Source organism: Taudactylus pleione, unplaced genomic scaffold (genome assembly GCF_031769625.1).
Source record: "Taudactylus pleione unplaced genomic scaffold, aTauple2 ptg000078l, whole genome shotgun sequence".
NCBI lineage: Eukaryota > Metazoa > Chordata > Amphibia > Anura > Myobatrachidae > Taudactylus > Taudactylus pleione.
The window spans coordinates 4,800,663-4,827,369 of record NW_028284480.1 but is presented as its reverse complement, the minus strand read 5'-3'; the positions used below and the strand labels follow the sequence as shown (position 1 = coordinate 4,827,369).

Genomic DNA, 26,707 nt, shown 5'->3' with positions numbered 1-26,707 from the left:
CCTCAGAGTCTAAAATCTCAGACGATGGTGCTCACTCCGGAGGTTCGCCTGTCCCTTGCCTGGTGGTTGCAGACGACCCATCTCAACAAGGGTCGTCCGTTTTGGGTGGCGAACTGGGTCCTATTGACAACGGACGCCAGCCTTCGAGGCTGGGGAGCGGTCACGGGTCCACACTTGTTCCAGGGCAGATGGTCTCAGGCAGAAACGGAGCTTCCGATAAACATCTTGGAACTCCGCGCCGTTTTCAATGCTCTCCAGCAGGTACAGCGGGTTCTCCAAGGTCACCCCGTGCAGCTCCAGGCGGACAACGCCACCACCGTGGCCTACATAAATCGACAAGGAGGAACCCGAAGTCGAGCGGCACTCGTAGAGGTGTCCCGCATTCTGGTCTGGGTGGAGCGCAATCTCCTGGCTATTATCAGCAGTATTCATCCCGGGAGTTCTCAACTGGGAGGCGGACTTTCTCAGTCGCCAGGACGTTCATTCGGGGGAGTGGTCTCTGCACCAGGACGTCTTTCAACTTCTGGTGGACAGGTGGGGTCTTCCAGAGATCGACCTCATGGCGTCACGGCACAACAACAAGTTGCCGGTGTACGGGTCTCGCACAAGAGACGAAAAGGTGTCTCTGGTGGATGCTCTGTCTGTCCAGTGGACGTTCCGGTTTGCTTATCTATTTCCTCCGTTTTCCATTCTTCCACAGGTAATCCGGAAATTCAAACAGGGAGGAGGAACGCTCCTGTTGATAGCTCCCGCTTGGCCCAGGAGGCACTGGTTCTCAGACCTTCAGGGTCTGTCCGTGGACAGTCCTCTGCGGTTGCCGCTGCGACCGGACCTACTGTCTCAGGGTCCTTGTCTTCACCCGGACCTGACCCGGCTGTCTTTGACGGCGTGGCTGTTGAGACGGCCATGTTAAGGTCCAGGGGGTTTTCCAGCTCTGTAGTATGAACTATGCTAAGAGCTCGGAAGCCTTCTGCGAGAATATACCATCGTGTGTGGCATACGTTCTTCCAGTGGTGTCGGCCGAGAGGTTATGCACCTCGAAAGTTCCGTCTGTCTAGAGTATTGGCTTTCCTACAGGCGGGACTAGACCATGGGCTTCGCCTTGCTTCTTTGAAGGTGCAGGTGTCTGCCCTGTCCGTCTGGTTCCATCGTAGGATTGCTACAATTCCTGATGTGCGCACCTTTATGCAAGGTGTTCTTCGAATTCAGCCGCCATTTGTTCCACCGGTGGCACCTTGGGATTTAGCTGTGGTCCTGAGGGCTCTCCAGGGACCGCCGTTTGAACCACTGGGCTCAGTGGACCTTAAATGGCTGACAGCTAAAACAATTTTCCTTCTGGCCATCGCTTCGGCCAGACGTGTTTCTGACTTAGGGGCTCTATCCTGTAGACCCCCTTTTCTGATTTTTCATGGGAACAGGGCATTGCTGCGCACTCGTCCTGAATTTCTTCCCAAAGTTGTTTCACGTTTCCATATCAACGAGGAAATCGTTGTGCCAGCTTTTAACTCACCCGACCTTTCAGTGGGTGAGGCCACTTTAGACGTTGTGCGGGCCTTAAGGATTTATTTTGACCGCACTTCCTCGTTTCGGAAGTCGGACGCCTTGTTTGTCCTCTATGGCTTCCGTAAAAAGGGTTGGCCTGCTTCAAAGCAAACTTTGGCAGGTTGGATTCGGATGGCAATTTCAGAAGCTTATCTTCATGAGGGCCTTCCGGTTCCATCCTCTGTGAGGGCTCATTCCACTAGGTCTGTGGGACCTTCGTGGGCAGCTCGATGTGGTGCCTCTGCAGTCCAGATCTGCAAGGCTGCCACGTGGTCCTCTGTCCATACCTTTGTGAGGTATTACGCGTTTTGACACCTTTGCCTCTCAGGATGCTGGAATAAATTCATTTTTGTCCTCAAAATTCCCCATAATGACAATGTGTAGAAAGTTTTATTGAGATTTTTGCAAATTTAATTAAAAAAAAAACTAAGAAATCACATGTACATAAGTATTAACAACCTTTGCTCAATACTTTTGTTGATGCACCTTTTGGCAGCAATTACAGCCTCAAGTCTTTTTGAATATGATGCCACAAGCTTGGCACACCTATCTTTGGGCAGTTTCGCCCATTCCTCTTTGCAGCACCTCTCAAGCTCCATCACGTTGGATGGGAAGCGTTGTTGCACAGCCATTTTCAGATCTTTCCAGAGATGTTCAATCGGATTCAAGTCTGGGCTCTGGCTGGGCCACTCATGGACATTTACAGAGTTGTCCTGAAGCCACTCCTTTGATATCTTGGCTGTGTGCTTAGGGTCCGTTGACCTGTTGAAAGATGAACCATCGCCCCAGTCTGAGGTCAAGAGCGCTCTGGAGCAGAATTTCATCCAGGATGTCTCTGTACATTGCTGCATTCATATTTCCCTCTATCCTGACTAATCTCCCAGCTCCTGCTGCTGAAAAACATCCCCACAACATGATGCTGCCACCACAATGCTTCACTGTAGGGATGGTATTGGCCTGGTGATGAGCGGTGCCTGGTTTCCTCCAAACAGAACGCCTGGAATTCACGCCAAAGAGTTCAATCTTTGTCTCTTATGGTCTGAGAGTCCTTCAGGTGCATTTTGGCAAACTCCAGACGGGCTGCCATGTGCTTTTTACTAAGGAGTGGCTTCCATCTGGCCACTCTACCATACAGGCCTGATTGGTGGATTGTTGCAGAGGTGGTTGTCCTTCTGGAAGGTTCTCCACAGAGGAATGCTGTAGCTCTGACAGAGTGACCATCGGGTTCTTTGTCACCTCCCTGACTAGGGCCCTTCTCCCCCAGTCGCTCAGTTTAGCCGGCCAACTCTAGGAAGAGTCCTGGTGGTTCCGAACTCCTTCCATTTACAGATGATAGAGGCTACTGTTCTCGTTGGGACCTGTAAAGCAGCAGATATTTTTCTGTACCCTTCCCCAGATTTGTGCCTCGAGACAATCCTGTTTTGGAGGTCTACAGACAATTCATTGGACTTCATGCTTGGTTTGTGCTCTGACATGCACTGTCAAGTGCGGGACCTTATATAGACAGGTATGTGCCTTTCAAAATCATGTCCAATCAACTGAATTTACCACAGGTGGACTCCAATTAAGCTGTAGGAACATCTCAAGGATGATCAGTGGAAACAGGATGCACCTGAGCTCAATTTTGAGCTTCATGGCAAAGTGAATACTTATGTACATGTGATTTTCTTAGTGTTTTTTTTTATTTATTTTTTTATTAAATTTGCAAAAATCGCAGAAAAACTGTTTACATATTGTCATTATGGGGTATTGTATGTAGAATTTTGAGGACGAAAATGATTTTATTCCATTTTTTTATAAGGCTATAACATAACAAAATGTGGAAAAGTTGAAGCGTTGTGAATACTTTCCGGATGCACTGTATTAATCATTAATGCTACATTAACACAAAAGATTTTCTCTTGTATTGTGTTTGAGCGTAGCTGCATATACTGTACTGTATAGTTATAATTGCATATATTTTCACTTTTATGTTTGAGTCCAGTACATGGCCATATTAATCTAACCATGTAACTCTATTTTTAAAAAAACAAGAATGAATAATTAGCAAATGTAGGGGCAAATATACGGGCTGAAGCGGAGTAACATGCAAGTCCGCTTTACTGACAGATGTTTGCATTGCGTATGCTCTATAGCCAAGCGTGCACCTCTACAGGCGTTTTGTACTCCTCTCGGTAGTATCTCTACTTGTAGCTGAATGGGCTCAAATAGGTGGTAACAGGGCCTTCCCATATAGGCTACGTTTAGTTGGAACTGCAGGCAATGCAGGGTTGTGCATTCTTGATTAACAAACGCATTGCTTGCGCCAAAAATGTGGATGGTGCAAGTTTCCACTGACAATAATGACTGCTATGAAACAAAGCATATGAATAGTTGTATAGAACTCTGCATACGGGCAAATATCTTCATTTAGCTCCATGCACACAATGCAAGTGTAATTGTGGCTGACTTGTGTGCAACTCTGAATTGGCCCCATAATATCTACTTTTGTTTTTCTGAATAGAGATCATTTTCATGCTGTAACCTGTTTTATACCAATAGCCTTATTTAATACTAGCTGGGATACCCATTGTTGCCCGGGTTGAAGAATGGGAATGGACCTTGGAGTACATCTGCAGCCTTAATTTTTTACACTGCAGACCGACATTGGAGACCATGGCATATGAGAATGTGCTGGGAGGAAATTAGTAACAGTCAGTGTAGGTGCAGTGTGACAGTTGATCCTCCGACTCACTGCTCTTCCGTTGGACCTCTGCCTGCCCCCCCATATCAGCCTGTGCCTTCAGATCAGTGCAGTTTTAGGCACTGGAAGACATCCTGAGCAAACTTGCTTAAACCACAATTTCAAATTAGAGACTCCATAGCCAACTTGATGGGCACCATGTTGACAACATGGCTCTGAAGAACTTCAAACATAGCCAAAAACCTAATCATGGTCAGACTACACGATCATGCCAAATTTAGTGGAGTTAGGTACAAAACTCTGGCTGTGCATAAAGGACACACACAGACACTTTCTTGCTTATTACGGTATATAGATTTTGTCTACTACATTTTGGATTACTGTTGAAGCAAATAAAGTTATATAATCTTATTGAGACTCAAAGGGTCCAAACATGTAGTGGAAAACCCACCTGTATACAAAAGCATACCAGTCCACTGCTTAACCATGTAGTTTACCTCAACCTCTTTCATGTTCCTTCTTTCCTACTCTTGCTTCTTGCCTTACACTGGCACACCCCTTGTGTCAACTGTTTGTCTGCCCCCAATTGTAAGTTACTATGAGTAAGGCCCTCTTCCTTCCTGTTCTCGTTACCTACAACTCTTGCTCACAAGCTACACTCTACACCTCCTTCTTGGGCTTTCTGCCCCTGGACTCCAAACCTTCTTTGTCTATGGTCCTCTTTCAGGGGCTCTAAACTTGTTAGTTGCACCCAGGCTAATGGGTGCAGGTTTCAGCTTGAGCTAAATATACACCTTGCATCACTAGCTGTGTTGTAGTGTTATTCGTTTACTGTATTGCACTGTTATATCAAGTACCGTCTTGTTTTCCCTCTGCGGACCACAGGTGGCACCTATAAATAAAGTTATAAATATAACAACATGATGTGATTTTTTTCAGTCAATTAGGTCCTTTTAGACCTAATTGCCATAAATTATTGCTGGATGTAGAACAGGAAGGCTTCATATCCAGACATCCAATTACCACATGGTACATAGCGCCTTTTATCATACGTCCTTTTGGCCTGAGCAGCCAGATATCCCAGATATGGTTCTGCATGCATAATAACGATCATCAGTTTGGCCAAGCACATGAAACAGCTCAAGTCTACAATTTATTCTTCATAGTGTAATCTAGAAAATAAAAGCAAAACCCTGTCTTTTTTTTGTGCAGTTACCTGTGAACCAGTTTAAAATAAATGTTCCCATAGTATATACTAATGTATAAACCCTGATTTATATTTTATTTTAAAATGCATCCCATAGAAAATTTCTGCCTAAAGGAGTTAACTTTTTTTGTAGTTAACATAATGTTAGCTGTTAGCACATTAACACATGAACACAAGTTAACCTCTTTGCCGATATACAGCTAAGGATCAACATCACAAGTTACTGCTAAATCTCAACACAAGGTAATAGATGGTAAATGAGTAAATACAAAATGTTGAACAGTAATGCAAATTTTATTTTCTTCTTGTAAAACTGTTTGTCTATTGCATGTGTAGTGGAGTCTCTGGAGTATTAAGTTGAGCAGACCAGTGCAAGACGACTGGTGTTGAAGGGCTCTCTGTGTCAAAAGTGGGTGGCAGTTGGTGGTTTCTGTGCAGTAATTGCGTTGGCATGGGGGATGTGCAAAATGGGTTTTGTAATGTACGGGAATATTTCTCTGCGTGTGTCTTTTTCCATGTAAGGGGATCTTTCTCTGCAGTATGCAGTTTGCACATTTCTCTGCAATGGTTTACAATGGGAGAGGCATTTTTCATTCACAGTAATTATTTATACCTGGACTGTATGTCTAGTGATGATGATCTGTTTGTTAGATATGAGACTGTGTAGGATATTTGGGGCAAAATGTACTAAGTGGCAGATTCTAAACCCCGGTGGTTTGGCGACGGTTTTGCTATCCGCAGATTTATTAATGCCAAAACCACTGCATAACCGCCGTCAAAACAAATTTTAAAATAGAACAGGGCTGTCATTTACAAACCACCACCAAACCGCCAGGGATTAGAACCTGCCGCTTAGTAAATTTTGCCCTTTGAGTTGATAGGCTGCATGAGCTTCAGGATCAACTATATTTATGGCCAATAAATTAGTACTTTATAGATAACATACACTTATTGTACAATAAGAAGTTCCCATATCACCAGAGAAAATAGTGTACTTATTGCGAAATGTCACATTTTTGTGTGACTGCATATATAAACGTGACATGGTTTGGATATAAACATTAGTGAATATTATTGTATAGTGTGAAAACCCAGTCATTTACTTCAAAGTCACAGTGTGTCATAGATACTGGACTAAATCTCTTTTAAATGTGGTAAATAATGTTATAAATTTGAATTCCCAGATTTTTCTCTTTTCCTGTTTTTAAAATCTCCTCTGAATTAGCATTCTCAGATCCTCTATACTGTGGTCTGGCCTGCAGAACTGGTTACGCAATGGCATGTCGTACCTGGTTACTGTGATGTGTGACGGTGAAAATCAGTTCTTCTGTGAAGTTTGTTTCTTCAGTGGGCCCATTTATCAATGAGTTTTATCATACGCAGAAAGTTTTAAAACTATTTGCGTATGATAATGTTGCTCCAGCCAATCAGCTTCCAACTGTCATTTATTTGAAAAATAAGAGTTGGGAGATTGGCTTGAGCACCATTTATCATTCACAACGAGTTTTAAAACGCATTGCATATGATAAAACTCATTGATAAATGAAGCCCATAGTTATTTGAGGACAGTAACATAATACACATTTCAGGGAACAGAATAAAGCAATGTGCTCCATCTTGATAAGTAGAGCTTAAAACTTATGCCAAAACTGTCAGTTATAGTTTAATGCACTTTTATTAAAATACTACCTGGAGGTAAGCAAGAATGGAGTTAAAGATGGAGTGTTCTAAAAATTGAGCCCTCTACTCAGGGTTTTAATAGTTGTGTGTTGATCAAATCATTCCGCTATCTTTCACCAATAACCAGTCCCTTCTTACTCCTGATCAGCAGTGTTTTGAGACATATTTTTTTTCATTTGATACAGACTGTGTTTCACAAAATGAACCATCCTCTGCAATGTCCTTGTTGGAAATCGCTGACTTTGTTGTTGTTTTCACTCTTTCAAATTTTTTTTAAAGAGTTGTTTTCTGATTTAACTTCTTACTCATTATGGGTAATTGCTTGCTGGCAGGACTGAACACACTTAAATGGTTGGTAAGGGCTGCAGGTTATTGCCCACTTGCTGGCTGGACACAGATACATTCTATTTTTTTTGTTGAAAAATGTTTTTCTTGAAGCATATTGCATTGCAACAATACAAAATATTAAACACTTCAGTACTAAAACATTTCAAGAAATCAGATGGGTAATGAAGTAACATTGGAAGAATATGTTGGGTTAACAGAGAAAACTATGGGATACATAATAAGCCGAAAACCTGCCACCAATATACAAACAAAACATAGAAAAGTTAATCAAAATTTAAGTGTGCCCAGGAGTAGATCTAGTCGGGGCGAGGTAGGACACATTACTTAAATTCCAGTGAAAGTTAACTCAGAGAAATCAGAGGATCATTATCAACCATGCTAAGCTCATAACAGGGAGGTACAGTATGTTGTAAGCTCTTGTGGTTTTGATATCTGGTGGCGTTGGGAAGTATATCAATGTTACTCTCCCAAACCTCAAAGAAAAACCTACAAAACGCTTATTTTCCACAATGTCTCGTTCCAGTCCATCCTAAACACTGTCCTAACTTATTGAAAATAACAAATGAGGGGGGCTCCCTTTGAATCCTGTTTTGAATAATGTTTTTTCTAACCAGCTGCACTGATTGCTAATAGTTGTTTCTTACTGCCCCTCTGATTCTCTGAGAAAAACCCCAATAGGGCCAGAAGGGACATAATTCACCAGCTGATTTTCAGAGTACTTGCATACCAATAACCAAAAGTGTCTAATTAGAGGACACGGACACTCCCATAGACAATGAAAAAGGTTTGCCTGATTAGGAAAACATTTTGGGCAATGGTGAAAGTCATAATAAAGTCCCATCTGATAATGTCTTCTGGGCGAGATGACTTGGAACAAGTTTAAAAATTTTATTAAATACATTTTGAGACGAAGTTCCTGTGATCCAGTACAGCGAACAGCTGAGGCCACAACACAATATTAAAAGCCTTATGTGCGTCAAGACTAAGAAGCATGGGTGAAATGGAATGGTATCTCTTGGACACTAGGATCACAGCAATGGCTGTGCATATACCCTTCACCGCGTGACATCCCTTTCCCAAGCCAAACTGATGTTCAGTTAACAGGTCAGGAAATATAGACTGGTGTCTGGAGGCCATAATTTTGGGTAGAAGTTTAAAATCTGTGTTAAGTAGAGTAATCAGTCTGTATGAGGTGTGTAATTGGGAGTCAGAATGAGGTTTGGGAAGTAATATAGTATGGGCTTCGTTAAAGGCAGGAAATGGCGGTGTATGTCTATGCAAATTTTAAAATAATTCAACCAAAACGGGTAATAGCAAGTTGCAGACGTTTTATAGTAACTGCCGGATAACCCATCAGGCTCAGGTGATTGTGGGGTTGTAAGACTGCAATTGCCATGATGACGTCAGGCATCGGGCACCAAAGAGTTAGTTTTCAGCCTTCCAGGATGCACTGGGGTTCCCCACCTATACCCCGCCCCCGAGCCAAGGCAACCCAGTTTCGTAGGTTCCCAGCTCGGAGTCGGATCACCATTTAACAGAGGGCGACTGTAATGGCCCCTGCAGTTCTTCAAGGCAGCTGTGGCTGCACAAGATGAGCTGCACAGCATAGACAGTCAGTACTGACGTATATACTGTGACGTCTATGCTGTCACTCCTCCATCCCACCGGACCAGAATGCCGGTACTGATCCGGGGATGCTGGTGGGTGTCTGGGGTCACAGCTAGCGGTGACCCTGGATTACCCGGACTGTGGCCGGATTCAAGGGGGCAGGTAAGCGGCGGGGTCCTGCGGAGGGTACCCGCTGATACACAGTCCTAAGTCCCCAGGCAGGAGGCTCCCTGGGGACTGGCTGCACGTGGAGCCAGGTATTAACCTGCGCTTCCACTAGACCACCAGGGACAGCGGGCCGCGGCTGAGCGGCAAAGCTCCGGCGTCCCAACGATTAATTGCATGCCAGGGGAGCGCGCCTTCCCTGTCTCACAGCCGGCGCCTCCCCCGCTGCACAGTGCCTCTCCATAGCAGTCTGGCGGGCTGTGTCAGCGCTCCTCCCCCGAGCTCGCCTCCTCTCTGCTCCTCGGTGGCCATTTTCCAAAGGGTTTATGTAGGGCATGTTATATTATATCACACCCGATTTTTGGCACTGCCCTGGGCTTGTTTTGCTAAGGCACTTACAACCCCTGTGGGCCAGCTAGCAACGCCCCCTGCGTTCCCCCAGATGGGGTTATCACAGTCGGTTGTGTCGTCACCCATGCAGGGGTTCCCCAGGCAGTTGATTGTACCCCCGTGTGTCCCGCTTTTGCCCCCCCAGGTCTCACAGGAGCCTGGGTGGGTGAATTAATTGTCCAATACGGTGCAACACCTGTTGGACGTTTTACAGGGGGGGTCATCTTTGCGGCCTTTAATGTCTCAGACGGCTCAGTATGATGAGAATGATATGTCGTCTGATGACGGTGATATTTTTGACTTTTCAGACCAGGAGCCTCTCCGTACTAAGGAGGCGGAGTCTAGGTCTAAAGTCTATATACCTGGTCTTATACGGGTAGTCCGTGCTGCCTTGGTTATTGAGGATGACGATCCCCGTGGCTAAATCCAAATACGCCTTTAAGGATATTAAGGGAGATGCCACTGTATTTCCTCTGTCTGGTCAGTTAGTGGATCATTTAGAGGAGGCGTGGAAAAATCTGGGTAAGCGGTACCAGTCTCAAAAACGTTTGGCTTTTGCATACCCCTTTGCGGATAATTATTTTTCCAAGTGGTAAACTCCGCAAGTAGATTCTCATGTAACATGCTTAGTTAGGAGTGCTACATTGCCCATGCCCTCCATGTCCTCCTTAAAGGATGCTACGGATCGCAAGGTTGAAATATGCCTAAAATCAATTTATTCCCTTGCTGGGGTGGCCAGAGCCATGATAGCTTGGAGGCGTCTCTGGACACTGACTCTTCACCAGAGCAGGTGGAGTTAGAGAGAGACTCAGCCACGTACATTAATGAGGCAGCCTTGGATATAGGTCTCCTCACTTCAAGAATCTCCTCGGCAGCGGTGGCGGCTCACCGCACCCTATGGTTGCACTCTTGGAAAACGGACGTGGATTCCAAAAAGGGTTTGGAATGCTTGCCTTTTAATGGACAGGTCCTCTTTGGCCCTGATCTGGACAAAATTGTAGCCACTCTGGCAGCAGCTAAGTCTGTGTGTCTGCCATCGGCTACAGTCCCATCAGGGTCAGGTTCTTCAGTGCCATCTGCAACTGACAGTCTCTGTGTTGCAGACTCACGGCTGGCTGGTAAACTGAAAGAAGTCCTCCCTGGTTCCCTCACAGAGATTGCTCCATCTTGGAGCCCTCCTAGACTCTCAACAACAGAGGATCTTTGTGACGGAGGTAAAGACCTCTGCATTACAGGCAAAAGTATGCAGTTGCTTGCAGAGTGGCCGGGTGTGTATTCACTTGGCGACGAGGTTACTGGGATCCATGGTGTTGATGTTCGACATGTCGGAGTATGCCCAGTTTTACTCCAGACCTCCTGCATAAGTTGATCCTCTCCAGATGGAATGGGTTTCCCCATCGTATAAAGACACAGACAATGGTGCTTTCCCCGGAGGTACAACTGTCTCTGGCCTGGTGGCTGCACACTGCTCACCTGAACAAGGGGCGCCCCTTTTGGGTTGCAGACTGGGTCCTTCTGACAACGGACAACAGTCTCCGAGGCTGGGGACCGATGACGGGTCCACACTTCTTCCAGGGAAGGTGGAAGCCAGCAGAATCTGCGCTTCCGATAAACATCTTGGAACTTCGGGCAGTATTCAAAGCTCTCCAGCAAGCGAGACATGTCCTGCATGGAAAACCCGTGCAGGTGCAATCAGACAATGCCACCACAGTGGCTTACATAAACCGCCAAGGAGGGACCCACAGTCAAGCGGCACTGACTGGGGTGTCCCGCATTCTAGCTTGGGCGGAAGGCAATCTCCCTGCCATATCGGCAGCGTTCATACCAGGAGTCTTCAACTGGGATGCAGACTTTCTCAGCCGTCAAGACGTGCATCCAGGAGAATGGTCTCTTCACCAGGAGGTGTTCCAACTCCTGGTGAACAAGTGGGGCCTTCCAGAGATGGACCTCATGGCCTCCCGACACAACAACAAGCTACCTGTGTACTGGTCAAGAATAAGAGATGCAGAGGCACTTCTGGTAGACGCTCTGTCGGTCCGGTGGACCCTCCTGTTTGCGTACCTCTTCCCTCCGTTCTCCCTTCTTCCTCGAGTGATACGCAAATTCAAGCAAGAAGGCTCCTGCTGATAGCTCCAGCGTGGCCCAGACGGCACTGGTACTCAGATCTTCGGAGTCTCTCCGTAAACACTCCGATGCTGTTGCCTCTACGTCCGAACCTGTTGTCTCAAGGTCCTTGCCATTACCCGGACCTGGGTCGTCTGTCTTTGATGGCGTGGCTGTTGAGACTGCCCTCTTAAGGTCCAGGGGTTTTTCCAGCTCTGTAGTTAACACCATTCTCAGAGTTCGGAAGCCTGCGTCTGCAAGAATTTACCATCGGGTATGGCATACTTTCTTTGAATGGTGTCGCTCTAGAGGCTATGATCCTTTAGGTGTTTCGGATATCCAGGTTGTTGGCTTTCCTGCAGGCGGGTTTAGATCACGGTCTTCGCCTTGCTTCTCTGAAGGTGCAGGTTTCTGCCCTGTCAGTGTGGTTTCAGCGTAGGATTGCTACTCTTCCTGATGTCCGCACGTTTCTGCAAGGTGTACTTCGTATTCAGCCTCCCTTTGTTCCTCCAGTGACTCTTTGGGATCTGGCTGTGGTCCTGAAGGCTCTCCAAAGACCGCCATTTTAACCACTGGATTCAGTGGACTTGAAATGGCTTACAGCTAAGACTGTATTTCTTCTGGCCATTGCTTCGGCCAGAAGGGTTTCAGAATTGGGGGCTCTCTCATGTCGGCCTCCCTTTCTCATTTTTCATAGGGGCAGGGCGGTGCTTCGCACTCGCCCTAGTTTTCTCCCGAAGGTGGTATCTAGTTTCCACATTAAAGAGGAAATCATAGTGCCGGCCTTTAATTCTCCAGACCTCTCGGTTGGTGAGGCCACCACAGATGTGGTATGGGCTCTAAAGTTTTATGTTGACCGTACCAATTCTTTTAGGAAGTCGGACTCTGGCAAACTTTGGCAGGATGGATTCACATGGCTATTTCTGAGGCTTATATTCATGAAGGCCTTCCTGTTCCATACTCTGTTAGGGCTCATTCCACTAGGTCTGTGGGTCCTTCGTGGGCAGCTCGACGTGGTGCCTCTGCTGTTCAGCTTTGCAAGGCAGCCACGTGGTCTTCTGTCTATAACTTTGTAAGGTATTATGCATTCTATACCTTCGCCTCTCAGTATGCTTGCTTTGGGCGGCGGATTCTCATTCCAGCACAGGAACGTCCCCACCCTTAAAGGATACTACTTATGGGACATCCCCAAGGTATCTTGTGGATACCCTATGAGCCCTGAAGTAGAAAATATGAGATATGGTAAGAAGTTACCCTTGTTATCTCTATTTCTATGAAGTCCATAGGGTTCCACAGGACTCCGGCCCTGTCGCACCTGTACTGCAGATGGGCTTTGATCTGGTCACCGGTTTTTCCGTCTCCTTCTGGTGAGAATGTGATTCTTGTGTGTTCCAGACTTTCTTCTCTCTCTTTCTTCTCCTCCTCCGGCCTATGGCTTGTTACGTAACTGGTTTGCCATGGCTCGGGGGCAGGGTATAGGAGGGGGACCCCAGTGCATCCTGGGAGGCTGAAAACTTTAACTATGTGGTGCCCGATGTCTGACATCATCCGCCTATACCCCAAGGTATCTTGTGGAACCCTATGGACTTCGTAGAAATAGAGATAACAAGGGTAAATTCTTACCATATCTCATATTTTCTCTTCCTTTATGGTTTGGACATAGAGGCCTATATTTTACCAGTTTTGTTTCTCCACCTATAATACTTGTTTTTAGCATTACTGATATCCCTCTTAGCCTGGACCAAGAGAAAATGTGCCAAAAGTTTTTTTGGCCTATTTGTAAGCTAGAAGTGAGGCGTCTCTCGGCTGGGAATCACGCTTGAAAAGTTTCTGCAGTAGTCCAGTTGATAATATGGCCCCACATGACTACTTGAGAAGACTCCAAAAAAAGCTGGGTATTTTCACAATGATCGATATTATTATTGAGAAATTCCACCTAACAATAACGTAACAATGTCTTAAACTCCAATGAATGAGATAAATTCTGTGGAAATCGCCAAAAGCAGTCAGGAGACTGGTGGCAGGAAGGTGTCAAAGGTATTGATATGGGTGCATGGTCTGATATGACTATCATAAATATCTGTCCGCTGTACTAGAGAAACAAGAACATTGACTATGGTTATGTAGTCAAGAATGGTAAACTGCTGAATGTAAGGTATAAAAAGTCGCCAGGGATCTGTTAATTGGTGATGAGTTTTAAGATAACTAATATGTCTCCAGGAGAGAGGTTCAGTCTCTCTGCAATGGGGGTGATTTGTCTAAAGCAGGATCATCAATTGCACTGAAATCCCCTGCAACCAATAAAGGAAAGTTATGTATAACCTGATGTAGTTGGATATAAAAAGGTTGTGAATTGATATGCGGGACATAAACAATCATTAGGGTGTATTTAGTATTAAAGATTTCTACATCTGCTATTACATGGCGACCTTCTGGGTCAACAACCTGACAAGGATTGTATAAGGCAAGCGTTTGTGGAAAATAATGGCAGCCCTTCTAGATTTGGCACAAAAAGAGGCTGAGAGACAGGTCCAAAGCACTCAGAGCAGACCCAGCTCCCTTACCCAGTGATTTTCCTAAAGGAAAATGATAGCGGAGCGTAGGCGTTTGAGATGAGAATTGACAGGCTACCGTTTAATGGGAGTTTAAAACACCAACATTCCAAGAGTGAAAAATGTGTAGAAGTGGTGATTTTAGGCAGCATGGCTAACTTACCCCCTCACTGGAGACATGAAGCTCAGCAGATGCACTGCCAAATAAAAATGGATGAGGACAGGAGGAAAACAAAGTTTGGGGAGCTGCTTCCTCTGGGCACTGGAAAATTGCAAAGAGCTAGATACATTTTTAAAGGTTTCAGGTCATTTGTTGGACACACACATTTTTAAAGGGTGCAGGTTGTTGTTGAAGTGAGTTCCAAAACTCTGGTCAGACCCAGGATTTAGGTCTAAAAGCAGTATTACTGACCGATAGAACATTGCTCTTGAAATTATTTCTTTGGACAGAGATGTTTGCATTGTTCACTAAATCTATCATGTTTTATTACTGTGAACGAGAATATAACTAGCATTCAGTGACTTGTAATGCTTCTGCAATGCTAGAGAACTATATTACAGTATATCAAGTTTTATTAATTACATCAAAACAGCCCTACAATGTGCCTGCAAAAATGTAATTAACCTAATTATTATTGTCCATGAATGCCAGCATGTTTATGTGAAAATGGCTCCTTGGAAAGATAATAATCTAGGTGGTTGTAATAAAAGTTTTGGAAATATGTAGCAGCAAAACGGTATAAATTCTGCTAGTAATGATGGTTATGTAAACTGTATCTTTCATAAATTTGATCATTAAAATGATGCTTTCATCAGAACAATGGAGCTACCCTGCAGAGACAATATGTAAATTAGCCACTTCTAAGAACTTTACATGGCAGCCACTTGTGCTGTACCCACAAGATACAGTATGCAGAACATTTCTCAGCTCTGTTCTTTAGGACAGAAGTGAATTAATTGCACAGGCAGATCTAAACAGTCTGTGGCATGGGGACATAGCTTTGCTTTATCCCTGGGAAACTGCTGAAAATGTATTACTCCAACCAAAGAAGTGGTGATTTTAATGTTCTAAACTCCCTGAAGCCCCTACATAAATTAATTTTATAATGTGAACTACAACAAAAAGGGGGCAATTCAATTCTACACCTGATTCAGAGATGGATGGTGATCACAGTAGCGATTTTGTACGCAACGCAGCTGTAATAATAAGCTAATGGTTGCAAAGATCGCCCAAGCATAGCGACTCCCACTGCTGCCTTCTCATCTGCGTATGATGTCACTTACCTGCGTAAATCAAGCACAGCAAGTCCTTTTATATCGCTAATATTGCATCACATCACGTAGAGGTGTTTATTAAACTTGTGATGACGGCAGTAACCGTAACTGGCCAATACATACCTAGCTGAGCATTGCTACAATGCTTGGTAGCACATCTCCAGAAATATAAGTTCCCCCCAAAAATTTGATCAGATTATATAATTGTGAGATGGTAAACTATTGCTTAGTTTCAATAACTCTATTTTATATGTTAGCTTGACAATGTTCTTACCTATCTCATAGGGCAGGGGTTCCCAACCACGGTCCTCAAGGCACACTAACAGCCCAGGTTTTAAGGATAGCCATACTTGAGCACAGGTGACTTAATTAGTACCTCAGTTATTTTGATTTAACCATCTGTGCTTTAGCATGGATATCACTAAGTGTGCCTTGAGGACCGAGGTTGGGAATCACTGTCATAGGGGTTTACATGAGACTTACAGGTGTCCTATAATTAAATTTCGCCACCAACCTCGTACACTCCTTTACAGAGAACATTAATCACATTAATTCCTGCTTCAGTGGAGCTTAGAATCTATGGGGTCAATCCAATTAGGTGCGAATTGCGAGGAGCGAGTTCGTTTCTTGAAACTTGCAGACTTCGCACAGAAGCGCGCATCTGAGAATACTGCAATCCAATTAAAAATGCTTATTCGCACTACTCGCAGCAGAGGTTTGCGAATTGACTGTCAATGAGATTTGAGAGAAGTGCATGAAAATGTGGGGAGACCATCCTGGACCCTCCAAAATGGATACTTTTGTCAGCAGGACCGCATAGAAGGCTGTTTGTGGGCATTAGGAAGGTACTGTAGGTTTTCAAATGGCTGATTTGTGCTTTTTTTTTAAATAAAATGCAAGAAAATTATAAAAAAACAATCTTTGTTTAATCTCAAATTAATTCAACAAAAAAGAGTAGGAAAAAAGTGATTTTGGGGTACTTTGAGGGCACCTTGAAAAATGTAAAAAAATTATAAAAATAATTTTTCAATTAAAAAATATTGTAGTTAAATTTGGGGTGCCTAAACTAACGAAAAATGTGATTTTGGGGTAATTTGAGTTTTTGTTTTTTCCCCAAAAAAATTACATGTAATTATTGGACTAATTAAGCTAATTGGAAACTTAGTCATTAGGGGGGGGGGTCCAAGGGGTTCAGCACAGTGTCCCGAGATTTTAACCTTAAAATAAAGATTTTTTACTTTCTATCTCTCACCATCAGGGAGGTGCGAATGGAAAAATGTGATTTCAGTCTGACTGATTCAGTGCGAGTTGCTGATTGGATTGCAAAATTAAGTTACTATGGGAATTCGAAGGGAAAATAGCAACTCGCAATTCGCACCTAATTGGATTGACCCCTAAATTCTCTACCACACAAATACTAGAGTTAATTTTATCAGAAGCCAATTGACCTAACTGTGTTTTTTAGGACCGTTCAAAGAAAGAAAAATGCCCACACGAAATCCATACGAAGATGAGAATATGAAAACTCCACACAGAAAGTGTCATGTTAAGAAAACAGATTGTAATTCAGCAATGTTAACCACTGTGTCACCATACCATTCACATATTGCAATAACTAATCATTTATTTATGTTCATGGCAGACTGTCCCTGATACTTCTTCCATGCTCTTCAAGTGAGTAATAGATTATTCTGAAACTGAATTAAGACGCCAAAAAAAAAGGTCAGTTGAAAAAATGTGTGGGAATTGGGTCACAATAAGAAATACACAATGAACTGCTTATAAACTAGTTTTGACAATAAAATCTTCAAAAAATACCATTAACATAACTAAAGGCAGGGACAGTTCTAGACCAAATTAATCCCAGGGAGAAAATTATCTTTGCCACCCTGAACAGGACAATACTTTCAACATATCGGCCTCCAAGCCCCTTTATGCCTCTTTATATGCCAGCCCAGAACCCCCTCATGCTCCTTTATGCTAGCCCAGAACCCCCATGTGCTCCTTTATGTGCCAACCCATAGCCCCTCATTCCCCTTTATATGTCTCATAGCTCTCTTCTGAATTGCAAAAACTCTCACCCGAGTAGGAGAATGTGGAGGAGAATAGAGTACTGACAGCACTATCTGGTTTGGTCCTACCCTATATGTTGAGATAAAGAAGCTCCAGGCTGGTTCTCAGTGCCTATCAATCAGGCAGGGGAACAGTAGCACCTGCCACTTCCTTCCTCGAGACACACACAGAGAGCTGGCTCCTCCAATTGGCAGAAGCACGTTGTCCCTGGAGTGGGAGACCGATGCAGGCAGCAGGAGTTGAGCACCTGGCCACAATGCTGCTACCGGAGCCATGGACACATACTGACGTGTAACTATAGCCAGGCAGGAGGTTGTAAATGCAGTCAGCCATCCCCTCATACATATTTCAGATACTGACTGAATCAGAAGAGTAGGGGCAGAACTGGATTAAGGCTATGGGGGTTCTGGGGTATTAGCAGAGTAGCAGCAACGGAATTGTATGCCAGCATAACACTGGGTGGAATTGGTGTTGTGTGATCTCCCCCCCTTAGTAGTAGACCATACACTTGGTCAGAGTGCATAAGGTGTTAAATGCGTTGCATAGTTGTTTGGTGCAGATGGTGGTTAGTCCACATGTGATATAGCTCAACCAGGTCTTAAATGTATTGAATCAGATGGAACAATAAGTATCATATGATACAGGGATATAACAGGTGTGTAAACATTAGTACTGATGCAGCCTGGGTGGTGTGCCCCCTGTTATAAAGTATCACTATGCCCCTTTAATATAGCAGTGTAGATACAGTATTCTTACGTTCTCCTAGTAGGCACTGCGGGACTGATTTCATTGGAGAGTCTCAGGAGTGCATCCATTAACGGAAAAAGTCTGGGAGAAAAGCTGCGCAAACAATTTGTGCATGTTGGAGGTCAGGCCTCATGCTGAGTTCCTTTGGGATCTAGAGACTGCCGACTCAGTTACCTGTTTGGTACTATGGATTGAGGCAGCCAAATAATGTGTCTTTGTGTCATTTTGTATGTAGATATTTGATGCCTTGAATCTCGGTTTTGCCCCTGTGACATAATACCACAATATGCACTGCTGCAGAGGCACAAGTTCATCCCAGTCGCCCGGAGGCAAGTTTGAGTCTGGCGAACAACCCCCCCCCCCCCTTCATAAATAATTTGGTTTGTGTGTATGTGTAATATATAATCTCCGAGCAATTACACACAAAAAGAATGTATTAATATGATTCTATGGGGTCTAGAGGTGTATGATTTACACATGAGGTATAGTTGTATAATGTGAGTGTCTGTGCCTGATTCAGCGCTGCCAAGTCTCTGGTATCAAGACACAGGGTCCTGCAGTATCAAAACCCAGGGATAGTTCTCCTAAAGTTAGTGCATAGGTGCAATCATATTTATGTAGTATCCACAATTTGTACATGAGGCATCGAACACACAGTAGGACACCAATGTGCATTTCACTGTGGCTTTTACAAGGTCAAGCACAGACGCTCATATATAATTATGCCTGATATGTAAATTTTGTTTCACAGGTATAGGTATACTGTGTGACAACGGCTGTTGGGTCAGAGTCAGACAGACTCACTGAGTTTCAGCCAAGTCTGCAGCAGCATATGCTGGTGAGCCGCCATGTGTTGTGAGCAGAATCAGGGTTACCGGCAGGTGACTGTACTAGTGGATCCTGGGATAGGAGATCAGATAGGTGTCACTCTCCAGCAGCAGTGGTGGGTGTACCGTCGCTTGCTGCAGTGCAGGCTAAGGGGTATCAGATGGGAGCCTTCCAGTGCCCTAGTGCAGGTGTTAGAGGAGCTCCCTGGACAAAGCTGAACAATGCTGCAGCAGAGGGTGCACAGCTACAGAGCTGCAGTGGAAGATCAGCAGTCACACTTCTTTTCCTATGTGAACCACACAAGTGCTGCTGTATATGCTATAGATAGAGGAGCCCCTTCAGGGCTTGGCGCCCGGAGGCAGGCATCTCCATTGTCTCTGGGAGTTACGCCCCTACACTCCTGGTTCATGCAGACAAGATACCATGGGGGTCTATGTACTAAACCTTGGAGAGCGATAAAGTGGACCGAGATAAAGTACCACCCAATCAGCTCCTGACATAGTTCAAACACAGCCTGTAAAGAGACAGTTAGGAGCCAATTGGCTGGTACTTTATCTCCGTCCACTTTATCGATCGCCAAGGCTTTAGTACATAGACCCCTATAACTGCAGAGAGTCCTAGCCCAGGGTCAGATAAGCATGAGCCAGCAGCAATTAATTTGATTCTGTCATGTTTTTGTTTCCACAACACAACAGCGCAACTGGACGAAATGCAAATAATCACTTCTTCATAAACTTACTAGATCAGGCATCAAATGAGCCATATAAAACCAGAGATGAGTAGGATAACTCCATCTGCAGCCGAAATATGTGCTGACGGTGGTCCCTGTTGCATGTAGTAGAGATATAGAAATTCGCTCCTGGGGGAATGAGTGATCCTGGCGGACTTCATTCATCAGTGTCAGGGCTGCGTGCATAGTACATAATGTAGTGTGCAATTCTGTCTCCTTTCCGCAGTTCAGTACATGCAATGTTCACTCATATGGTACAGGAGCTGACTTAGGACAAAAACTTTAATCCAACTGATTACAACAGACTGGGTACCCCACCTCATCATTACTCCAGTCTTGGCACCCCACCGCATCATTACACCTGACTGGGCAACTACTAAATCATTAAATAGATAACCCGTCTACATCCAGTCTGTATTAATCCTCACAGCTTCATATGTGCCATTCATTATGCAAACCCTGCAGCATTGCTTAATGTTACAGGCCAGCTTAACAGGCTCCAGGTTGCTATCCGCGTCCATCCTGCATATCACAAAGCAATGGGCCAGACTAGAAGGAGGAGCTGCCCCTGCAGGTTTGCAGGCTCCCTGGCTGTGTGCCCATCCCTGAATTCTGCCTGTCAGCACCAGCGACACTCACGGTGCGAGTTTGACTAAACTCCGATCACCTAGATGGATGATGGCGAGTGCTGCTGCACACATACTACTCCCACCAGGATTGAGCGCACACCATCTACACTGCCCATCGCTGTAAGCCACGCTCATTTGAAGCAGGCTTAGGCAGGCCAGGAGGTGTACTGTGGGTGCAATGGAGGTGTCCAGGGCGGGCAAAGGCAACTGGCTGCACCCTTCCAGGAAGGGGGGGGTTAATGAGTGCTGGCAGAGCGAGTGTGTGTGTGTATATGAGTTCTGGCAGAGTGAGTGCGTATTAATGAGTACTGAAAAGGTTAATGTATGTGTGGGGTGAGGGGCGTATTTACAATGAGTGCAGAGTGTGCGGGGCACACTTGCCCCTGGGACCAGGGGGGACCCGCATCGCCCACCCTGCACCCATAAAACTTACCTCTCCGGAGTCCCACGTCGGCTCTGGTGTCTGCACCTGAAAAAAACGGCTGGAAAATGGCCGCCGGAGCCATTTTCCCATCGTTTGCGCATGCGCAATACAGGGAAAATGGCTGCCGTGGCCATTTTCCCTGTGACCTGTGCATGCGCAATAGACTCTGAGCACACTCTAGTGCCCAGAGTCTACTGCTCAGTGCGCAGCTGGCCGCCGGACGGAGTGGAGGGGGTCTGTGTCGGAGACGGCACACGTGCCCCTTCCTCTCTAGAAATGCCCGTGTGTGGGGGTTTAATGGGTGCTAATGTATTTGAAGAACAGATGTCTGGCATGAGTATGTATTGGGGCACGGATGTGTGGCATAATGTATTGGGGCACATCTGTATGACATAAAGAATTTGGGGCACATGTGTGGCATATGTATTGGGGAATTATATGGTGTAATTCAAGACTATGTGACACAATACATTTGGGGCACAAATGTATGCCATGTTTTATTTATTGGAGGCATTGATGTGTAGCATAAGTATGGATACAGCTGTGTGTCATATAAAGAATTTGTGGCAATAACGTGTGGCATATTTTGAATTGGGGACAGTGTACCAGTGGGAAATTATGATTTCTGTTTTTGCTGTGTGGCATATTAGTTGGGGCATTTCCATATAGCATATTAATAGTTTTGGACTCTGCTGTGTGGCATATTATAAATTGGGGACACTAATGCTTGGCTAATTATGACTCGGAGGGAGCAGGAGCGGTGGGTGAATTGTTGCCTAGGGCACCCAAAAACCCCGCACCTGTGGATGTTTTAAAATGTGTCAATGAGTAATCAGGGGCGCAGAGAGGGGGGGGGTGATTCTTTACTCTTAGGAATTTGCTGGTGCTTACAGATGTAATAAACCATAAACCAGCAAAAGCACATTTTTTTACTCGTCAGGTGAGGGGATGGTACAAATGTCTTGGAAACATCACCTGTCGTTACATGAGCTTTGAATGTCACAGGCAGCGATATATTTTAAATAACCTTCACAAAATAATTATATACAAATATACACAAGACATATAGTAATAAATTCATTCATATCAGCATTTTACCTGTATGCCAAAAATAATGTAACATTATACAATTTAACATAGAATTTCAAAAATTATTCAGGGTAACTCCAAATAAATTCTGTTGTCTAATTAATATCTTTATGCTAGAATACAGATGTGTCCACATACATCTATCCTCCGTGTACTACAAGTCTCGCTACACATATCGAGGAAGCTCTGTGTGACTCGGTAGTGCCGAGCGTCTTTCATGCAACTTTTTAACCTTCAAATGTGTCTTATTCGCACAGTGATGCGAATATTTAGCACAAGCAGATTCTGCTGATTAAAATAATATGCAGCAAGCCTAAAGCTGGCCACACATCTAAAGATTATCTGTCCAAACAGCCAACTAGTTGATTGGTTAGAATGAAAATCTGGTAAGGAATACAATCAGCAATTTGCTTCCAAACGCTGGAAAATGGACCAAAACTGTTGTTTGAACAAATAGTTTAGATCAAACATTTAACAAACTTGTCTGAACGACCATTTTCATCTGTTTTCTGGCATTTAGGAGCAAATTGCTGGTCATCATTTTACTCCCATTCCTTACCAGATTTTCATTCCAACCAATCAACTAGTTGGCTGGTTGGATGTAAGTTGGTCTAGTGTGTGGCCAGCTTTAGTCCTGTGTTCAACTGCGGGTGTATCTGCATATGAAACGCTACGTTACAGTGTTACAGCTGCTGACACTGTAACTTAGCATTTCGCATGCAGATACAAGTGCAGTCACTCACAGAATATAGGCATACTGCATATAATTTTAATTAGCAGAAGCTGCTTGTGCTAAATATTCGCATAATCGCCGTGCGAATAAGACGCATTTGCAGGTAAAAAGTCACACGAAAAGACACTTGGCACTACCGAGTCACACCACGGCATGCCGCAACTAGAAGGGCTGTTTAGAGGCAAGGCAGCTAGATGTATGAGGACACATCCGTAGCTTTTTAAAGGAAGAGCATGAAATTCCACATCTCTGTAATGCGCTAATAATGTTTTGTCTCAGCAGTTCATATAAATGCCTTACTTATCAGGATGTGCTTGCAAGGTAAAGCTTGTCTACACTGCAGAGAAAGATAAAAGCAATAGTGTAATTAGGGGCCTCGTTAAACTAGGATTTAATTAGTCTCCCCATCTTGTTTTTGTTTTTTTTACAGTATTTGGACAACACCTTATCTAATGTGTCATGCTGGTGATGCCAGCATGTTATATCACAGCTCCTGGTTATGCTTAATTTATTTTTTTTTTTTTTTTAAATGTTATTAAATATTTTATAAAATGCAATCAGGATTAGGGATGGCTTGCAGAAAAGAGAAGTATGGGGGCTAAGGGATAAGACAGTTACAATACATATTTTATAAATGATACTGCAAACGGCATTATATATAATATATATGATGGAAAAATGAAAGTCAATGTATATATAGATTGGATTCAGACAAGAAAACTGATTGGATGATTTGTTATTAGAGAAAGAAGAGACATGGAGGACAGTAAGGAAAAAGAAAACTAGAACATTAGAGTTATGGTGCTTCTCTAACATTAAGAGCTGGATTCAATTAGCCGAGGTAATTAACGGTGGGCTAATTGGTCAGCCGGGGCTTTTCAATTACAATTTCAGTGGAATCTGGCCCTAAGAATATGATATGCAATATGAATGTCCTCAAAAATTAGTTCCAAGCTGACCAGGTACAATGACATTTAATAGGTCGGTTATGTAACATACTAGTTAAATATGCCACGCTGAATACTTGCCAAGTTTTGTGACTGACGGACGAAAGTTACCCACAATTGGCTACAACCAAACAGCTGCATTTACAATGTGTCTAATGAGTGACTTGTTTCTTTCTTTGTACAGGTGACAAGGTGTTATAAACTGACATGAACTGGACCACAGATTGTCACTGGCATCTTCTGACGGACATCTTTAAATGATGCAGGAGTTGGAGTTTCATTGTCACAATGAACTTTTATTCTTGTTATTTACCCCACTGTGCTATATTTTGATTGAATAACCTTGTAAAAATACATTTGCGGCCCATATTAAATTCTTTCAGAGAACCCTTTTTGACCACCTAAGCTTTCACTGTGATCCCTGGGCAGGGCCGGATTAAGGCCCACATGGGCCTGGAGCTGAAAATGTTCAAGGGCCTATACTGAGAAGGGGAAGAGCTGTAATCGGTGCGGTGTGGTGTGGTCAGAGTGACCTTGGTGTGTACACCACGTACACTATGAGACACAATGTCTCCCTAACTACATAGAAATAGAACAATTGCATAATTTTTTTTAAAAGGAAAACTAGAAAAACTATTTAAATACTAAAATTTATGGCCAGTTAGGCAGCTGGTAATCATTCTGTCATGTTGATGGGCCTATTTTTATGTGGAGGCCTGGAGCTGTAGCTCCATCCGCCCCATTGTTAAACTGGCCCTGTCCCTGGGTCATACACTGCGGGAGATATATCAAGGTGCGGGATTCTTGATGAGTATATGTGATGTATACCTGATGTAAACCAGGAGTATATGCTGCCAATGCAGAGCCATACACATCTTAGTAGTATTTGGGCATAAGTATACTAATTTTCCATGAGCTTTTTTTTTTATGGCGTGCATTACATTTTATAGCCCTTATACGTCTTCTGGCTGTAAAAACAAGATTTTGGTACTCTCCATTAAATCTGTTTCACTAATTCCAAATGGGAAACTGGAGTCAAGACTGCAGTGTATAGACAGGTGTAGAGTGGAGCTGGCACTTTAAGAAAAATTGCAAGTGTGACTGTCTCTTCCCCCTCTATGCTCCTCCCATCCCCAGCTATAGAAACTGAGTTGAGAGGAGACGGAGAGGAGAAACCTCTAGAGAAGGAGGAAGAACAGAACAAACAGGGACATCAAAACAATCACACTGCAACAACATGAAGCAGAAAGCAGCACAGGGTGGGCCTCCAGTGCCCCCTGTGGAATCAGAGAAACAGATTTAAATCTGGGAGATACACTTGTCCAACTCGGGATCAAAGAGAGTATCCCCAGAGAATGGTAACATCTCAACCGCCTTTTTGGACTTAGTGTCAGCCTGCCAGGAGTGGAGCCAGAGTGCTCGGTGAGCAGCAGTCGCTGAAGCTGAAATCCGGGAGTCAAGCAAGCCTACATCCCTGGAAGTCTCCCCAAAGTAGATTCCCGACTTTCTGATGTGCTCAGCTAAGATGGGTAATTCTGACCTTGGTGTTCCAGAACACAAACCCTTAGTCAACTCTGCAGCCCACCGTTCTGTAGTCTTGTTGACCCAAGAGCCTTCTAACACCAGATGGAGAAGTACCCCAGCTACAGTATAGATGGATTATAACATTGTTTCCAGTTTACAATCAGAAGCTTCCTTCATTGAAATTACACCTGGAACCGGTAGGGTAGTCTTCTTAAAGAGTAAGGAAACTGATGAATCCATTGGTGGAGGAGTTTCTCATCTAACCCTATTTTCTGTAGGAAAGGGGTAGGTGGACAGAAGGTGCTTAGATATCTGGAACTTCTTGTCCAGATGTTTCCAAGCCAGCGCCAGTTGGCCATCAAGCTCCTGGGAAATGGGAAAAGTAATAGAAGACTTTTGTTGGTTAGCAAAAAGGTACGTCTGAGCTGGAGACTCCGCATCCTTTACTTTAAGTACCTGATGTACAGCGAGAGTCCTCCAACCCTTACAGGCCCACCTCCGCCTCCTGAGGATCCTCCTCCGGAAGTAACTCCTCCTCTTGCAGTAATTCTCCTTCCACCAAAAGGGACGACTAGTCCTCCTCCGACTCATTGGACTGTAAAATCGCTGGCAGAACTCTTGGTGCCCCATGAACCTGCAAGGATAAACCCACCACCTGAACCAAACTATCCATAAATCGGGCTAAGGCTTGAGCCCAGGCCAGCTTAATTGTTTACCAGGCTGCTAAGGAACCTAAACTGGAACCCTGCACCCTAGATGCTTTCCTCTCCCTGCGTGTGACTGCTAATTCCGCAGAAAGATCTGACATGACACCAGTAGAGATCCAAGGAGGAGAGGGGTCCAGGACTGGGGTAGCCCCCACAGGAGCAGGTTCCCCCGAGTCACAAGAGTCACATAGCAGAGCCCCCTCTGAGTGAGCCTGAGTGAACTTAGTGTTGCATTTTTTTACAGGCCTAAAGCTTCTGTGAAGCTTTAGAGGCAGCACTCTTGCCTATCATACTGCACCCACACAGAGGAGAGAGTAAAATAAGAAAAACAGCAAGCTTCCCACTCACACACAGGCACACAGTGACAATAGGAAAGAAACACACACAGCAATAGAGAGGGAGGAGTGTCACACAATTCCCCTCAATAGGGTCCCCCTAAACAAGCAGCCCCCACCAATAACTCACTATCTCTGATGTACAGTAAGCTGGACAGGATGCTGGAGACTGCTGTTAGAGCAGAATCTGGAGGATGGTGCTGGAGGCCACTGAAAGCAGCTGTTCTGAGGCGTAACTAGTCTTTTTGGTGCCCTGTGCCAGAGAGAGCATTGGCGTCCCCATTTTTAAATAGGGATATAAGATAGTGCACCTGAAAAAGGGCCATGGCTTCATGGGGAAGGGCCAGGGAACAGATAGGGGTACTCCTGAGGCAGCCAGGAGATGCTG

General features: G+C 44.4%; 1 protein-coding gene across 1 annotated transcript in view; it reads left to right on the top strand.

Moving 5' to 3' along the window:
• LOC148532392 (retinol dehydrogenase 12-like) overlaps positions 1 to 24,112 on the top strand; it is a 76,128-nt gene extending 52,016 nt beyond the window's left edge. The window contains exons 5-6 of the transcript XR_015877733.1: positions 17,019 to 17,275; positions 23,938 to 24,112. The gene's annotated coding sequence lies outside the window, so the exon portion shown is untranslated. The remainder of the gene's footprint in view (positions 1 to 17,018; positions 17,276 to 23,937) is intronic.
• The last annotated feature ends 2,595 nt before the right edge of the window (positions 24,113 to 26,707 follow it).